The sequence below is a fragment of the Arachis hypogaea genome, chromosome 19, assembly GCF_003086295.3.
Source record: "Arachis hypogaea cultivar Tifrunner chromosome 19, arahy.Tifrunner.gnm2.J5K5, whole genome shotgun sequence".
In the NCBI taxonomy this organism is placed as follows: domain Eukaryota; kingdom Viridiplantae; phylum Streptophyta; class Magnoliopsida; order Fabales; family Fabaceae; genus Arachis; species Arachis hypogaea.
The window spans coordinates 99,576,290-99,594,742 of record NC_092054.1 but is presented as its reverse complement, the minus strand read 5'-3'; the positions used below and the strand labels follow the sequence as shown (position 1 = coordinate 99,594,742).

Here is an 18,453-nt window from a genome sequence, read left to right as displayed (position 1 = left end):
TTAAGAATCTTCTGGTTCTTTAGTGAATGTCCATGGGAGTTTTCAATAAATTCTCCTCATCATGGTTGTTCCCGGATGACCCAATCGGTCGTGCCAAGTTATGAATTCATTTGGGCTAGTAAACTTCTGGTTTACAGTGGCATGTGATTCAATTGCACTAATCTTGGTATAATACAACCCAGATAAAAGTGAGAGTAACTTTTCTAATATAACATTTTTATTTGAATCATGAGTTGTGATACATTAATACTCATGATTTTCCTCATTCATAATCTCAATATGATATCCATTTCGGCGAATATCTTTAAAACTCAACAAGTTTCTTCGGGACTTGGTAGACAATAGTGCATTATTTATTATGAATTTTGTTCCTCCAGGAAACAAAATTATAGCTCTTCCGGAGCCCTCTATCACATTGCCTGAACCAATAATAGTATTAACATATTCTTCTTTTGGCACAAGATGGGTAAAATATATATCACTTTTGAGAATGGTGTGCGAACTTGCACTATCCGCAAGGCATACATCTTCATTATATATCCTTGCCATTTTCTTCAAAGACAAATAATAATAATAAAATGAGTAGTATGTACAATTAAATTGAATTCTTGATCGGAATCATTTTTCCAAGAAACATTGTACATAAAAATAATGTCATATACTAAAATTTTATTTTAAAACATGACACTTTTAATGATTTCAAAATTCATAAACATTAATATTTCATTATTTATATACATCATATTTGAAACTTAAATACATAGAAAATAAAATTTAACAATAAGTTCTTTACATTATTTATTTACATGAACACTTAACAATCTCACACATTAAACTATTCCATCATTGATCAAATGACCAATATTTCCTTCGGGATCCTCAAAGAAATCAGATACATCATAATGAGTGGTGAAATTTTCAGCATCATTTGAAACGAAATTTGATTCTTTTCCCTTGTCATCCTTTTTTAAAGATGCCTGGTAAAGATCGACTAGGTGCCTTGGGGTACGATAGGTACGTGACCAATGGCCCTTTCCACCACAATGGAAACACTTATCCTCTGTTGATTTATTCTGTCCGATATTTCTTTCTTTATCCCACTTCTGGTGAGATCCTCTCTTTTAAATATAATTCCTTTTCCTTCCATAATTTTTCTTGTTATTAAAACCTTGCCATTTACCTCTTCTGGGGTAATTTGCCGCATTTACTTCAGGAAATCGGGCGGCGCCAGCTGGGCACGCTTCATGATTTTTCAATAGTAACTCATTGTTGTGTTTAGCAACAAGAAGGCAAGAAATTAACTCAGAATATTTTTTAAACCCTTTTTCTCGATACTGCTGCTACAGGAGCACATTCGAGGCATGGAAGGTTGAGAAAGTTTTCTCCAACATACCATGATTGTAACACCCTAACTACCAAAGCTCACACTTCCGGCTGCGCGACTCTGATAGTTCGGACATTACGACGACTTTTATATTATTTAATACTAAAATATGAGTCTGTTTAAAACTTTAAAACGCAATACCGATCCAAAAATACTTTTATCCGATATCATACATCCATAAATACCATACAACTTACAAAACTCATAAAGAGTACATCCATATATATATACATAAATATATATAAATGATATTACAAACATAATACAATAAAATTCCTATCCCTCTTACAGATTATATCAAGATAAAGGCGAGGGTGCAGTAAACCATAACTAAAACAATACAGAGCATCACAACAAAAATTAAATAAGCTCTTCGTAACTTCTGCGCCCATATCCTGAAACGGGAAAAATGTAGGGGGGTGAGAACATCATCCTCGAAAGGGTTCTCAGTAGAGGGTTTTTGAGAATTACTGTAATAGGATACTTGAAGATAACCGCACCAGTGATTCATAACCGTCTTATGCCTCCTTTCAAAAACAACGGTTTACAATGAAAGTAAAGTCGGAAATCTTTTCGGAAAGAAGAACGGTTCAATTCTCAAAAACTCGAAAGCCTTTCAAAACAGTTTATCTATGCGGAACCAAAATAGCCTTTCATAATTTTATTCCAAACCAGAAACACAAAAGTGAAATCAACCATCGGTTCACCTCATTCCAACCACGGCCCTAGGCCCAAACAATCCAACCAACAACCAATCACCACAATCCAACAGAGTCCCATATGCAAACACAGATAGAAAGTTCAAGTACAAACAAACAGTTATTTCAAGTAGAACAGTTAGCAATTAATCACATAGGCAAACCAAGTATAATATGCACACCCAACCAATGTCACACAAGTGCATATGATGCATGCCTGTCCTTAGTGGCTGATGATATCATATGTCGGTTACCAAGCCAACCCGACGTGTCCGGTAGCTAACCCGGACACAGTCTCTCTGTTGCGCTTTATTATCATTAGAGGGTATCTGCGCCCTGTCGCCATTAGAGGGTATCTGCGCCCTGTCGCCATTAGAGGGTATCTGCGCCCTGTCGCCATTAGAGGGTATCGGTGCCCTGTCACCCTTACAACCAGAGAGAAAACACAAGCATACTCGCATACAACATTCATCTCAGCCATCCGGCTTAAATTCACAATTCATTCGATTGCATACATGCATTTGTACTTAACCATGGATCACCATCCATCTCAGCCATCCGGCTCACGGTTCAATCCAGAACCAGCCAATTTATCAATAAATACAACCCTTCGGCTTAAGTTCATAATTCATAATCAGCCATACGGCTCACAACTCATTCGGCAATCAGCCATAGTTCAATAGCATACACGGCCATTCCGGCTCACAACAAAACAACACTTCCACCATTCAACATTATCAAATTCATAAAACCGGCATTTAAGCCATAAATCACTTTTCTCAAGCCATTTCACTTTGAAATCAAATTTCAACTCTTTTTAGCCTTGGCTTTAAAGATCTCATTTCTCAAATCATCTCAGGCTCATAAGCCAAATTTACTCAAAGTGAGTTCCCTTTTTAAAACAAAGCCACTCTCGGCATTCTCTTTGCAAAACTTCCAAAACCATGGAAAGTTAAAGATTCATTTTGGGAACATTCAAAATCACCCATCCCACAATGGGATTTTATAACAAAGTTTCTCGACAGAGTCCCAAGTCTTTAGGGGAGAATAGCATAACTCATTTCGCCGAATTCATTTAAGATCATTAAAACCTTGGCTTTCCGATTTGAGTAATAAAATAGGATCTAAGCCAAACCGAGTCACGTAATCATTTACTTCTTTCAAAGCCGTTTCCTTTACTTAGGCAAAACCAGCTTCAACCCCCATGATAAATTCTAAAGCGTTTCAACTGTTCAAAATTGTTTTAGTCTTGCAAAAGTTCAGAGTTCAAAGAGTACTTAAAACCTTTCTCAAAACATTTCAAAATAAAACTTGTCAATAGACATTCAGGTTCTTTCAAAGTCATTGAAACTTCTTTAATTGAAACCCCCAAGTCAAATTCAAAGGCATAAACCCTTTTCGCATTCAAACAGCTTTAAAACACAAGTTTCATCTAAATAACTTTCTCTTGAAAGAGATACAATGCCTTTCTTAAGAAGCAAGACTAAATCACAATTTCCTCTTTACTAACTCATTTCGAAAGCATGAATCATCCTTTTCTTGATAATTCAAATAAAATAGCAGAAGTCTTTAACTCATCATTTTCCAGACAACATTTCAATAAAGACTCGGATTTTATAGAAATTCCGGCAGCACCTCCCCTAAAACTTGGACTTTTGCCACCCGGTTCGGGTCCCAACTAAACCGTTTTCTCATTCCTTTTCAACAGCTCAAAACCAGAAATCAATTCAAAAGCAAGCTAAATCCGACAGGCCTCAATGGCATACCTCAAGGAAACCATTTCAAAAATCAACTCAATATCAACCGATTTAACTCATTTATAAAGCTTTAAAGAATCGGTTCCGCAATAAATCATTTATCAAAACCAGAGCAATTAAAGCAACCCCGGCTGGATTTCAAGAGCATTCTATCTTTCACATCATCAAATAATTGACTCAATTCAAACCAATCCTCAACGGATTAAACTCATTTCAAATATTTAAAGAATCAACTTCAAACATTACATTTCACAAGCCACACAACAATTCAGCCAAGCCAACATCCATAATCGTTCAAGTCAATCAAATAATACATAAGGCAGATACAATCACTAATTACACCATATCTCACATCAGTATCCATATGTAATAATTCCAATAATAAACTGTAGTTTTCGGAAAGCGCCCCTACCTCAAAACACAAATTCCATAACTCAAACGCGTCACCGAGTCCTTTCCGCATCGACCCGAAATCAACAATCAAAATCCCGGCTACCAAAACCTCAGCTCCAAACCATTTTCTCAGCAACCACAACGACTCTAATCACAATATATAATAACCGAGATTAACTCTCATAACAACAAATGCTACAACTCCTCAACGTATAATAGAGCAGTAACTGGAGGGCTTTCAGATCGAAACGCTTACCGAACCGAAGGAACGGCTGAACCGAAACAACGGTGGTCTCCGAACCGGTTCGGCGGCAGCCCCAGGAGCCATCCTAGGCGGCAACGGTGATCAGACTCCGGCGACTGAAATCAATATGCAGTGATTGTAGTGTTTCCGAAAACTCAGGAGAAACAAAACCCAATACTTAAAACCTTACCGGCAGGATTCTCCGGTGACGGCAGAAACAGCCAGAGGCTTCGGCGGCGGTCCCAGAAGTCACGGAACCACTCCCGGCGGCCGGAGTCACAGAGATGCAGCTCCTTTCTCCGGCAGCGACACCTGCGGTGGCATGAATCCCTTTTTGCCGGCGGCGGTTAGGGCTTGCCATCATCAACAGCAGCGAGCTCAGATGGTGGCAGCGGTGTGAGGCGGCGGTGCACGGAACTCCTCCAGCGGCAACGAGGGTCGAGCTTCTTCTCAATCTGTGGCTCGCAGCTCGCGGTTCCCCTCTCAACGGCGTTCTTCTTCCGTTCGCGCCTCCAACGGCACCGGCAAAAGCCGCTTCTGTGCAACGGCAAGGAAGCTCGCGACAGTGACAGGCGGCGTCAGATCCCAGCACTGGCGGCGGCACGGCGTGAACCCTCCTCGCGAGGCCTTCCCGTCAGTCTCTTCCCCTCTGATTGCAGCTCCGTTCTGGATCTCTCTTCCCTCGGTGTGCAGCAGCAACGGCACAGCGTGGAGCACAATGGCACAGTGCGACGGCGGTGGTGAAGCCCGACGCGCTGGTGCGGTTCTCCTCCCTCCCCTTGTCTTCTCCTCCTTCGGCTAACCGTGCTTTGTGGGGGTGTGTATGTTGCGTTTCTTCATTCCTTCATCTTGCAGCTGCTGCTGGGTAGTTTTGGTTTGAGGAAAAGGGAAAGCAAAATTGCGTTGCTGCTGCTAGGTTGGGTGAGGAGGAAACCAGGTCGGGTACGGGTTATTGGGTTAGGGTTTCATTTTCAAAAATTAGGGTTAGGGGCATTTTAGTAATTTCACTTAAAAATAGAGATAATATAATAATTAGAAATAAATTCTAATCCAATAATAATAATATATAAAATACTATTTGTTCATCAACTCTACAATTATTTTCAATAAAATGCCCAAATCAAATAATAAGAAATAATATACTTAATTTCTTCATTTTCCAAAATAGCAGTATTAATATTTAAAATATTACTTATCCAATCCAAATCATATAAAATACTTATTATTTTATAACTATCAACTTTATAATTCAAATATAGAAAATAATCCAATAATTATAAAATTGGATAATAATCATAGCTTATCTCAAATCCAATAAATCAAAACTTGCCTTAATTATCTTTAATAAAATAATTTCTAAAATTAAGGCTATAAATAACCATATGATTTTGAGACTTGATCATAATAAGACTTTTCAAAAGTTCTGGGTCTTACAATGATCGGTTATCTTTTCCCTACATAATTTCATTCGTGAGGTGATTCGAAACATTACAGAATTATATTCATTTATGGATTTAAAATCTTGTAGATGCAAGTGCGTACATTCATATCGGGCTTGAGGAAGTATTACCGTTTTTTTATGATTGTACCTTTCTTCAAGGTCTTTCCAAAGATCTGCAGGATCTTTTAATGTGAGATATTCATTTTTCAATCCTTCGTCAAGATGACGACGAAGAAAAATCATGGCGTTGGCTTTATCCTTCTGGGATGCATTATTTTTAGTCTTAATGGTATCTCCAAGATCCATTGAATCAAGATGAATTTCAGCATCTAGTATCCATGATAAATAATTGTTTCCAGATATATCAAGAGCATTGAATTCAAGATGAGAGAGTTTCGACATAATGAAAATTTGTTACCTGAGTCTTCCTAAAAATTTGATCAGAGTCTCCTGCTGATAACGTGTTGTAGAATAAATAAATAAAGAAGACTATAGTATTAATATTCACTATAATTACTATCTCAATATAATAAGAATGATTAATATATTTACTAATATTATTATTGTAACTTAAGACTACAGAGAAAGAACTTATATTATAATGTAAGGAGAGAGAGAGAAATATTTTTGCTTTATTGCTTGTGTGTAACATCAACGAAGGTTAACCTCCTATTTATAAGCATATAGAAAGAATATTTTTCATCTTCATTAATTTCATTCTCTCTTGAGAATGTAAGTCTCATATAGGAAATGGACATCCACGCTCCATTCCTATCACAACAAGAAAATCTTACTTTTATTCTTCCGCACACGATTATGTTATATTCATGCAACCATGAAATATATACTTGCATATTTATCTTCATTATTAACTTCTTAAGGGAAAATAATTCAACTACAAAATGATTATCAAAATATTTTTTATATAATTAATAAAGGTTGTTTCATTGTATCAAAAAAATAATTTTAATTTTATACTAAAGAGATTAAATTACTCTTATAGTTAATTTTAAAATACTAACCTACCTTTTAAATTTAAGGTTGTTTAATTGTATTTACAATTATAAATTTGAATATTTAGAAAACTGAAATATCCGTATAGTTAAAATTTAATAGAACAAAACAAACCATTTAAGGTCAATTTTAAATATATAAAATATTTTTAAAAAGACTAAAATACTTATGCTGTTTATTTTAAAAGACTAAACAGTTTTGCAGTTATTTTTAAAGACTGAAATACTTTTATTGTTAAATTTTAAAAGACTAAAATATTAATTTAAAAAGACTGGAATGCTCTTTTAAGATTAACAAAAATTATTTCGTTGTATAAGAAATTAATAATTTGAATTTAATATTATAATGACTAGAATATCTTTTTCTTAGTTAATTTTAAAATATTAAAGTATCTTTTTAGAATTATTTTAAAAAATAACTAAAATACCCTTATAAAATTAATTACATTCATTTGATTGCACTAAAAATATAGAAATTTTAATTTCATATTAAAAAGAATAAAATAATCATATAGTAAATTTTTGAAAGATTAAACTAAATATTCCGTTTGAATTAAGGTTGTTTAATTGTATTAAAAATTAAAATTTAAATATTTAAAATAACTAAAATATTCCTATAGGTCATTTTTAAAAGAACAAAACAATATTTTTGAGTTAATTTTAAAAACTAAAATATCTTTATAAGATTAACTGATAGTGTCTAATTATATTAAAAAGTAAAATGAGTTTGATTCTTAAAAAGGCTAAAATATCTTTTTAGTTCATTTTAAAATGATTCAGTACCCTTTTAGGATTTATTTTAAAAAGACTACAACCTACCTTCTTAAAATTAAAGTTTTTAATTGTATATAAAATAGATAATTTTATTTTATTTTAAAAACGCTGAAATACTTTTAAAAATTAAAGTTTTTTTAATAGTAATAGAAATTAAAATTTTGAAACTAAAATACCCTTTTAGGTATTTTAAAATTATCAAAATATCCTTTTATACTAAATTTTGGAAAAAAATATGCTTTTAGAGTTAAGGTTGAAATTATATATATATATATATATATATATATATATATATATATATATATATAAGATTTTTTAAATGCAAAAAAATACTATATGGATACTGTTTTTGTACGAGATAATTGGATATAGCTCGTTTTTCCAGCCGTCGACTCCGAGCTTTTTAATCTTAACTCCGAACTTGTGGCTTGAATGTCCGAGCTTTTTTGTCCAGGGAATATATCTTGGGGTGGAGAGAACAAAGGGGGAGTGTACCTGCAAAAGGTACTCTAATGCTTAAGTAGTTCAATATATATTCGTATGAGTATACTCAGATAATGCAGCTTACCTTTTATATATGTGAGGAGGTATTAGCAGTTACGCTTTGGCAATTATTTTTTATTGAAGAGTAGTAATACTGTATCAGGACGTTATGATATTTGTTTTGATATGCGAATCTGAGTTATAACGTCAGGATGAATTATAGCGCTTTGAGTCGAGTTATAACATTGGAAACCGATTTATAGCCTTTAAATTGGGTTATAACAGCTATATCATATCATAGCCCCCAACCTTGGCCTGGTGACGTTTTAATAAAGCAGGTTGAGCTTTTGATGAGTTATAAATCGGTGAGTGTGATGGTTATGGAGCCCCCAGTTCAACATACTTTATCAAAGTTGAATTTAAAAGAAACAATAAATTGCTGGAAGAATAAGTATTTAAGCAGAGAAAGAAGAAATTAATATTATTAAAATAATGATTTTAACCTTTTCATTTTCCAATGTCATGCAGATCATTGATCTAATGTGGTTTAATGGCTTTGATTGTTGGAGGTGGAACTCAACCGTTCTCCTTAACTTGCATGTAGTGTTGTTTGGAATCCAAACTCACTTTCCTTCTTTCGAATGTGTTGGGTAAAGCAGTGATAAATCATGAGTAAAAGGGGTAAGCTTTTCCTTCTCTGTAATTGATGAGCGGATAATTTATACGCTTTTTGGCATTGTTTTTAGTATGTTTTTAGTAGAATATAGTTACTTTTAGGGATGTTTTCATTAGTTTTTATGTTAAATTCACATTTCTGGACTTTACTATGAGTTTGTGTGTTTTTCTGTGATTTCAGGTATTTTCTGGCTGAAATTGAGGGACTTGAGCAAAAATCAGATTCAGAGGTTGAAGAAGGACTGCTGATGCTGTTGGATTCTGACCTCCCTGCACTCAAAGTGGATTCTTTGGAGCTACGGACCTCAAAATGGCGCACTTCTAATTGCGTTGGAAAGTAGACATCCAGAGCTTTTCAGCAATATATAATAGTCCATACTTTGGCCGAGTTTAGATGACATAAAAGGGCGTTGAACACCAGTTCTACGCTGCTGTCTGGAGTTAAACGCCAGAAACACGTCACAAGCCAGAGTTGAACGCCAGAAATACGTTACAAACTGGCGTTCAACTCCAAGATTGACCTCTACACGTGTAACATTCAAGCTCAGCCCAAGCACACACCAAGTGGGCCCTGGAAGTGGATTTATGCATCAATTACTTACTTCTGTAAACCCTAGTAACTAGTTTATTATAAATAGGACTTTTTACTATTGTATTAGAAATCTTTGATCAGTTTTATGCTATCTTAGACTTTCATGGGGGCTGGCCATTCGGCCATGCCTGGACCATTATCACTTATGTATTTTCATACGGTAGAGTTTCTGTACTCCATAGATTAAGGTGTGGAGCTCTGCTGTTCCTCAAAGATTAATGCAAAGTACTACTGTTTTTCTATTCAATTCAACATATTCCGCTTCTAAGATATTCATTCGAACTTCAGCCTGAATGTGATGAACGTGACAATCATCATCATTCCCTATGAACGCGTGCCTGATAACCACTTCCGTTCTACCTTAGATTGAATGAGTATCTCTTGGATCTCTTAATCAGAATCTTCGTGGTATAAGCTAGATTGATGGCGGCATTCATGAGAGTCCGGAAAGTCTAAACCTTGTCTGTGGTATTCCGAGTAGGACTCTGGGATTGAATGACTGTGACGAACTTCAAACTCGCGAGTGCTGGGCGTAGTGACAGACGCAAAAGGAGGGTGAATCCTATTCCAGTATGATCGAGAACCTCAGATGATTAGCCGTACTGTGACAGAGCATTTGGACCATTTTCACAAGAGGATGGGATGCAGCCATTGACAAAGGTGACGCCTCCAGACGATTAGCCATGCAGTGACAGCGCATCGGACCATTTTCCAGAGAGGATAAAAAGTAGCCATTGACAACGGTGATGTCCTTACATAAAGCCAGCCATGGAAAGGAGTAAGACTGATTGGATGAAGACAGTAGGAAAGCAGAGGTTCAGAGGAACGAAAGTATCTCTATACACTTATTTGAAATTCTCACCAATGATATACATAAGTGTTTCTATCCTTATTTTCTATCTATTTATTATTTATTTTCGAAAACTCCATAACCTTTTGATATCTGCCTGACTGAGATTTACAAGGTGACCATAGCTTGCTTCATACCAACAATCTCCGTGGGATCGACCCTTACTCACATAAGGTTTATTACTTGGACGACCCAGTGCACTTGCTGGTTAGTTGTATCGAAGTTGTGAATGAAAAACGATTTATTAAGACGTGTGTACAGAGTTTCTGGCGCCGTTGCCTGAGATCACAATTTCGTGCACCAAGTTTTTGGCGCCATTGCCGGGGATTGTTCGAGTTTGGACAACTGACGGTTCATCTTGTTGCTCAGATTAGGTAATTTTCTTTTTGTTTTATTTTCAAAAATTTTTCAAAAACCTTTCAAAAATTTCTCATCTCTTTTCGAAAAATAAATAAATAAATAAATCTTTTCAAAAATATATTTTTCTTCAGAATTTTTAAGAATGAATTCTAGAGTTTCATGAAGCATGTTGAAGCCTGGCTGGCTGTAAAGCCATGTCTAATTATTTTGGATAGGGGCTTCCAACCATCAACATAGAGGCAGGTTAATTGGTATGTCAGCTGTGGCATGTCTGAGTTACATACTAAAGCTTGGCTGGCTATCAAGCCATGCCTAACCCTCAGATTGGAGCTTTAGAATAAGAGTGCAAGATTCCTGGAATTCATATTAAAAATTTTGGAATCCTTCTTTTTCTTTTTCACAAATAATTTTCAAAAAAATCCAAAAAAAATAAAAAATCATAAAAATCAAAAAAATATTTCATGATTATTGTTTGAGTCTTGAGTCAAGTTGAAAGTTTGGTGTCAATTGCATATTCATCTTGCATTTTTCGAGAAATTCATGCATTCATAGTGTTCTTCATGATCTTCAATTTGTTCTTGATAAGTCTTCTTGTTTGATCTTGATGTTTTCATGTTTTGTGTCTTTTCTTGTTTTTCATATGCATTCTTGCATTCATAGTGTCTATACATGAAAAATTTTTAAGTTTGGTGTCTTGCATGTTTTTTTTGCATTAAAAATTTTTCAAAAATAAGTTCTTGATGTTCATCTTGACATTCAAAGTGTTCTTGGTGTTTATCTTGGCATTCATAGCATTCTTGCATGCATTCATTGTTTTGATCTAAAAATTTTCATGCATTGCATCATTTTCATGTTTTTCTCTCTCATCATAAAAATTCAAAAAAAATAAAAAAAAATATCTTCCCCTTTTTCTCTCTTAAAATTTCAAAAATTAGATTTGACTTTTTCAAAAATTTTTAAAATCTAGTTGTTTTTATGAGTCAAATCAAATTTTCAATTTAAAAATCTTATCTTTTTCAAAATCCTTTTCAAAAATCAAACCTTTTTCATTTTTCTTATCTATTTTCGAAAATAACATCATCAATTAATGTTTTGATTCAAAAAATTTCAAGTTTGTTACTTGCTTGTTAAGAAAGATTCAAACTTTGAGTTCTAGAATCATATCTTGTGATTTCTTGTGAATCAAGTCATTAATTGTGATTTTAAAAATCAAATCTTTTTCAAAACTAATTTCAATCATATCTTTTCAAAAATATCTCTTTATCTTATCTTTTTCAAAATTTGATTTTAAAATATCTTTTCTAACTTCTTATCTTCTTATCTTTTCAAAATTGATTTTCAAATTTGTTTCAACTAACTAACTAACTTTTTGTTTGTTTCTTATCTTTTTCAAAACTACCTAACTAACTCCCTCTCTCTCTAATTTTCGAAAATATCTTCCCTCTTTTACAAAATTTCTTTTTAATTAACTAATTATTTTAATTTTTGATTTTAATTCTCGAAAATTACTAACTTTTTTTCAAAAACTATTTTCGAAAATCACTAACTCTTTTTCAAAAATAATTTTCGAAAATTCTCCTTCTCTCTTATCTCCTTCTATTTTATTTATTCATCTACTAACATCTCTTCCTCACTCCCCAAAAATCTGAACCCTCTCTCTCTCTGAGTTCAGATTTTCTCTTCTTCTTTTCTTCTACTCACACAGGGACCTCTATACTGTGGTAAAAAGGACCCCTATTATTATTATTTTTCTGTCCCTCTTTTTCATATGAGCAGGAGCAAGGACAAGAACATTCTTGTTGAAGCAGATCCAGAACCTGAAAGGACTCTGAAGAGGAAACTAAGAGAAGCTAAATTACAACAATCCAGCAAGCACCTTTCAGAAATTTTCGAACAAGAAGAGGAGATGGCAGCCAAAAATAATAATAATAATGCAAGGAGGATGCTTGGTGACTTTACTGCACCTAATTCCAATTTACATGGAAGAAGCATCTCCATCCCTACTATTGGAGCAAAAAATTTTGAGCTGAAACCTCAGCTAGTTTCTCTGATGCAGCAGAACTGCAAGTTTCATGGACTTCCATCTGAAGATCCCTTTCAGTTCTTAACTGAATTCTTGCAGATCTGTGATACTGTTAAGACTAATGGAGTAGATCCTGAAGTCTACAGGCTCATGTTTTTCCCTTTTGCTGTAAGAGACAGAGCTAGAGTATGGTTGGACTCTCAACCTAAGGATAGCCTGAACTCTTGGGATAAGCTGGTCAAGGCTTTCTTAGCCAAGTTATTTCCTCCTCAAAAGCTGAGTAAGCTTAGAGTGGATGTTCAAACCTTCAGACAGAAAGAAGGTGAATTCCTCTATGAAGCTTGGGAGAGATACAAAGAACTGACCAAAACGTGTCTTTCTGACATGCTTTCAGAATGGACTATCTTGGATATATTCTATGATGGTCTATCTGAATTGGCTAAAATGTCATTGGATACTTCTGCAGGTGGATCCATTCACCTAAAGAAAATGCCTGCAGAAGCTCAAGAACTCATTGACATGGTTGCTAATAACCAGTTCATGTACACTTCTGAGAGGAATCTTGTGAGTAATGGGACGCCTATGAAGAAGGGAGTTCTTAAAATTGATACTCTAAATGCCATATTGGCTCAGAATAAAATATTGACTCAGCAAGTCAATATGATTTCTCAGAGTCTGAATGAAATGCAAGCTGCATCCAACAGTACTCAAGAGGCGCCTTCTGAAGAAGAGGCCTATGATCCTGAGAACCCTGCAATAGCAGAGGTAAATTATATGGGTGAACCTTATGGAAACACCTATAATCCATCATGGAGAAATCATCCAAATTTCTCATAGAAGGATCAATAAAAGCCTCAACAAGGCTTTAATAATGGTGGAAGAAATAGTTTTAACAATAGTAAACCTTTTCCATCATCTACCCAGTAACAGACAGAGAATTCTGAGCAGAATCCATCTAGCTTAGCAAATTTAGTCTCTGATCTATCTAAGGCCACTGTGAGTTTCATGAATGAAACAAGATCATCCATTAGAAATTTGGAAGCAAAAGTGGGCCAGCTGAGTAAAAGGATCACTAAAATCCTTCCTAGTACTCTCCCAAGCAATACAGTAGAAAATCCAAAAGGAGAGTGCAAGGCTATTGACATAACCACCATGGCCGAACCTGTAAGGGAGGTTGAGGATGTGAATCCCAGTGAGGAAGACCTCCTGGGATGTCCAGTGATCAATAAGGAGTTTCCCTCTAAGGAACCAAAGGAATCTGAGACTCATCTAGAGACCATAGAGATTCCATTAAACCTCCTTATGCCCTTCATGAGCTCTGATGAGTATTCCTCTTCTGAAGAGAATGAGGATGTTAATGAAGAGTAAGTTACCAAGTATCTTGGTGCAATCATGAAGCTGAATGCCAAATTATTTGGTATTGAGACTTGGGAAGATGAACCTCCCTTGTTCACCAATGAACTAAGTGATCTGGATCAACTGACATTGCCTCAGAAGAAACAGGATCCTGGGAAGTTCGTAATACCTTGTACCATAGGCAACATGATCTTTGAAAAGGCTCTGTGTGACCTTGGTTCAGGGATAAACCTCATGCCCCTCTCTGAAATAGAGAAACTGGGAATCTTTGGGGTGCAAGCTGCTAAAATCTCATTAGAGATGGCAGACAATTCAAGAAAACAGGCTTATGGACAAGTAGAGGACGTGTTAGTAAAGGTTGAAGGCCTTTACATCCCTGCTGATTTCTTAATCCTTGATACTGGGAAGGATGAGGATGAATCCATCATCCTTGGAAGACCTTTCCTAGCCACAGCAAGATCTGTGATTGATGTTGACAGAGGTGAATTAGTCCTTCAATTGAATGAGGACTCCCTTGTGTTTGCAACTCAAGGTTACCCTTCTGTAAACATGAAAAAGAGGCACAGTAAGCTTCTCTCAAAACAGAGTCAACCAGAGCCCCCACAGTCAAACTCTAAGTTTGGTGTTGGGAGGCCACAACCAAACTCTAAGTTTGGTATTGAACTCCCATATCCAAACTCTAAGTTTGGTGTTGGGAAGTCTCAACAATGCTCTGAACATCTGTGAGGCTCCATGAGAGCCCACTGTCAAGCTATTGACATTAAAGAAGCGCTTGTTGGGAGGCAACCCAATTTTTATTTATCTAATTTTATTTTTCTTGTTCTTTCATGTTTTATTAGGTTCATGATCATGTGGAGTCACAAAATAAATATAAAAATTGAAAACAGAATCAAAAACAGTAGAAGAAAAATCACACCCTGGAGGAAGACCTTACTGGCGTTTAAACGCTAGTAAGAAGCATCTGGCTGGCGTTCAACGCCAGAACAGAGCATGGTTCTGGCGCTGAACGCCCAAAATGGGCAGCATCTGGGCGTTTGAACGCAAGAATTGCACCCTGGAGAAGAGCTGGCGCTGAAGGCCCAGAACAAGCATGGTTCTGGCGTTCAACGCCAGAAATGGGCAACAAATGGGCGTTCAACGCCCAGAACAAGCACCAATCTGGCGCTGAATGCCCAGAGTTGTGTGCAAGGGCATTTTGCATGCCTAATTTGGTGCAAGGTTGTAAATCCTTGAACACCTCAGGATCTGTGGACCCCACAGGATCAACTCAGGATCTGTGGACCCCACAGGATCCCCACCTACCTCCACTCACTCTCTCCATTCATGGCCATCCCTTCTGTTTTCCATTTACGACTCACATCCATACACCCACCTACCTTCAAAATTCAACATCTCTTTCCCACCCAATCCCACCCATATGGCCGAATACACACATCCCTCCATCTCCTCCATATCTTCTTCTTCTTCTTCTTCTTCTATTCTTTCTTCTTTTGCTCGAGGGCGAGCAACATTCTAAGTTTGGTGTGGTAAAAGCATAGCTTTTTTGTTTTTCCATAACCATTAATGGCACCTAAGGCCAGAAAAACCTCAAGAAAGAGGAAAGGGAAGACAATTGCTTCCACCTCTGAGCCATGGGAGATGGAAAGATTTATCTCACAAGCCCATCACTAAGAAAAGAATGGAGCAAACAAGAGAGCACATTCATGGATCTCAACAGGCACATGAAGAAGCTCATCATCAAGAAACCCCTGAGATACCTCAAAGGATGCATTTTCCTCCACAAAACTATTGGGAGCAAATCAACACCTCCCTAGGAGAATTAAGTTCCAACATGGGACAATTAAGGGTGCAACATCAAGAGCACTCCATCATCCTTCATGAAATAAGAGAAGATCAAAAAGCAATGAGGGAGGAGCAACAAAGACAAGGAAGAGACATAGAAGAGCTCAAGGACATCATTGGTTCCTCAAGAAGGAAACGCCACCATCACTAAGGTGGACTCATTCCTTGTTCTTACATTCTCTATTTTTCGTTTTCTCTATGTTAAGTGCTTATCCATGTTTGTGTCTTCATTACATGATCATTAGTATTTAGTAACTTTGTCTTAAAGTTATGAATGTCCTATGAATCCATCACCTCTCTTAAATGAAAACTATTTTAATTCAAAAGAACAAGAAGTACATGAGTTTCGAATTTATCCTTGAACTTAGTTTAATTATATTGATGTGGTGACAATGCTTCTTGTTTTCTGAATGAATGCTTGAACAGTGCATATGTCTTTTGAAGTTGTTGTTTAAGAATGTTAAATATGTTGGCTCTTGAAAGAATGATGATAAGGAGACATGTTATTTGACAATCTGAAAAATCATAAAAATGATTCTTGAAGCAAGAAAAAGCAGCAAAGAACAAAGCTTGCAGAAAAAAAATAGCAAAAAAATAGAAAAAAAAAAGAGAGAAAAAGCAAGTAGAAAAAGCCAAAAGCTCTTAAAACCAAGAGGCAAGAGCAAAAAGCCAATAACCCTTAAAACCAAAAGGCAAGGGTAAATAAAAAGGATCCCAAGGCTTTGAGCATCAGTGGATAGGAGGGCCTAAAGGAATGAAATCCTGGCCTAAGCGGCTAAACCAAGCTGTCCCTAACCATGTGCTTGTGGCGTGAAGGTGTCAAGTGAAAACTTGAGACTGAGCGGTTAAAGTCAAGGTCCAAAGCAAAAGAAGAGTGTGCTTAAGAACCCTGGACACCTCTAATTGGGGACTTTAGCAAAGCTGAGTCACAATCTGAAAAGGTTCACCCAATTATGTGTCTGTGGCATTTATGTATCCGGTGGTAATACTGGAAAACAAAGTGTTTAGGGCCACGACCAAGACTCATAAAATAGCTGTGTTCAAGAATCATCATACTGAACTAGGAGAATCAATAACACTATCTGAACTCTGAGTTCCTATAGATGCCAATCATTCTGAACTTCAATGGATAAAGTGAGATGCCAAAACTATTCAAGAGGCAAAAAGCTACAAGTCCCGCTCATTTAATTAGAGCTATGTTTCATTGATAGTTTGGAATTTATAGTATATTCTCTTCTTTTTATTCTATTTGATTTTCAGTTGCTTGGAGACAAGCAACAATTTAAGTTTGGTGTTGTGATGAGCGGAAAATTTATACGCTTTTTGGCATTGTTTTTAGTATGTTTTTAGTAGAATCTAGTTACTTTTAGGGATGTTTTCATTAGTTTTTATGTTAAATTCACATTTCTGGACTTTACTATGAGTTTGTGTGTTTTTCTGTGATTTCAGGTATTTTCTGGCTGAAATTGAGGGACTTGAGCAAAAATCAGATTCAGAGGTTGAAGAAGGACTGCTGATGCTGTTGGATTTTGACCTCCCTGCATTCAAAGTGGATTTTCTGGAGCTACAGAACTCAAAATGGCGCGCTTCCAATTGCGTTGGAAAGTAGACATGCAGGGATTTCCAGCAATATATAATAGTCCATACTTTGGCCGAGTTTTAACGACGTAAAAGGGTGTTGAACGCAAGTTCTACGTTGCTGTCTGGAGTTAAACGCCAGAAACACGTCACAAGCCAGAGTTGATCGCCAGAAATACGTTACAAACTGGTGTTCAACTCTAAGATTGACCTTTACACGTGTAACATTCAAGCTCAGCCCAAGCACATACTAATTGGGCCCCGAAAGTGGATTTATGCATCAATTACTTACTTCTGTAAACCCTAGTAACTAGTTTATTATAAATAGGACTTTTTACTATTGTATTAGAAATCTTTGATCAGTTTTATGCTATCTTAGACTTTCATGGGGGCTGGCCATTCGGCCATGCCTGGACCATTATCACTTATGTATTTTCATACGGTAGAGTTTCTGCACTCCATAGATTAAGGTGTGGAGCTCTGCTGTTCCTCAAAGATTAATGCAAAGTACTACTGTTTTTCTATTCAATTCAACTTATTCCGCTTCTAAGATATTCATTCGCACTTCAACCTGAATGTGATGAACGTGACAATCATCATCATTCCCTATGAACGCGTGCCTGACAACCACTTCCGTTCTACCTTAGATTGAATGAGTATCTCTTGGATCTCTTAATCAGAATCTTCGTGGTATAAGCTAGATTGATGGCGGCATTCATGAGAGTCCGGAAAGTCTAAACCTTGTCTGTGGTATTCCGAGTAGGACTCTGGGATTGAATGACTGTGATGAACTTCAAACTCGCGAGTGCTGGGCATAGTGACAGACGCAAAAGGAGGGTGAATCCTATTCCAGTATGATCGAGAACCTCAGATGATTAGCCGTGCTGTGACAGAGCATTTGGACCATTTTCACAAGAGGATAGGATGCAGCCATTGACAAGGGTGACGCCTCCAGACGATTAGTCATGCAGTGACAGCGCATCGGACCAT

The 18,453-nt window shown here is 36.3% G+C and overlaps 1 non-coding gene across 1 annotated transcript; it reads right to left on the bottom strand.

The window, feature by feature from the left end:
• Window positions 1-12,969: 12,969 nt before the first annotated feature.
• LOC112781241 (small nucleolar RNA R71) lies at window positions 12,970-13,077 on the bottom strand. Its single transcript, XR_003192030.1, has one exon. It is a non-coding gene; the product is annotated as a small nucleolar RNA R71 (small nucleolar RNA).
• Window positions 13,078-18,453: the final 5,376 nt, after the last annotated feature.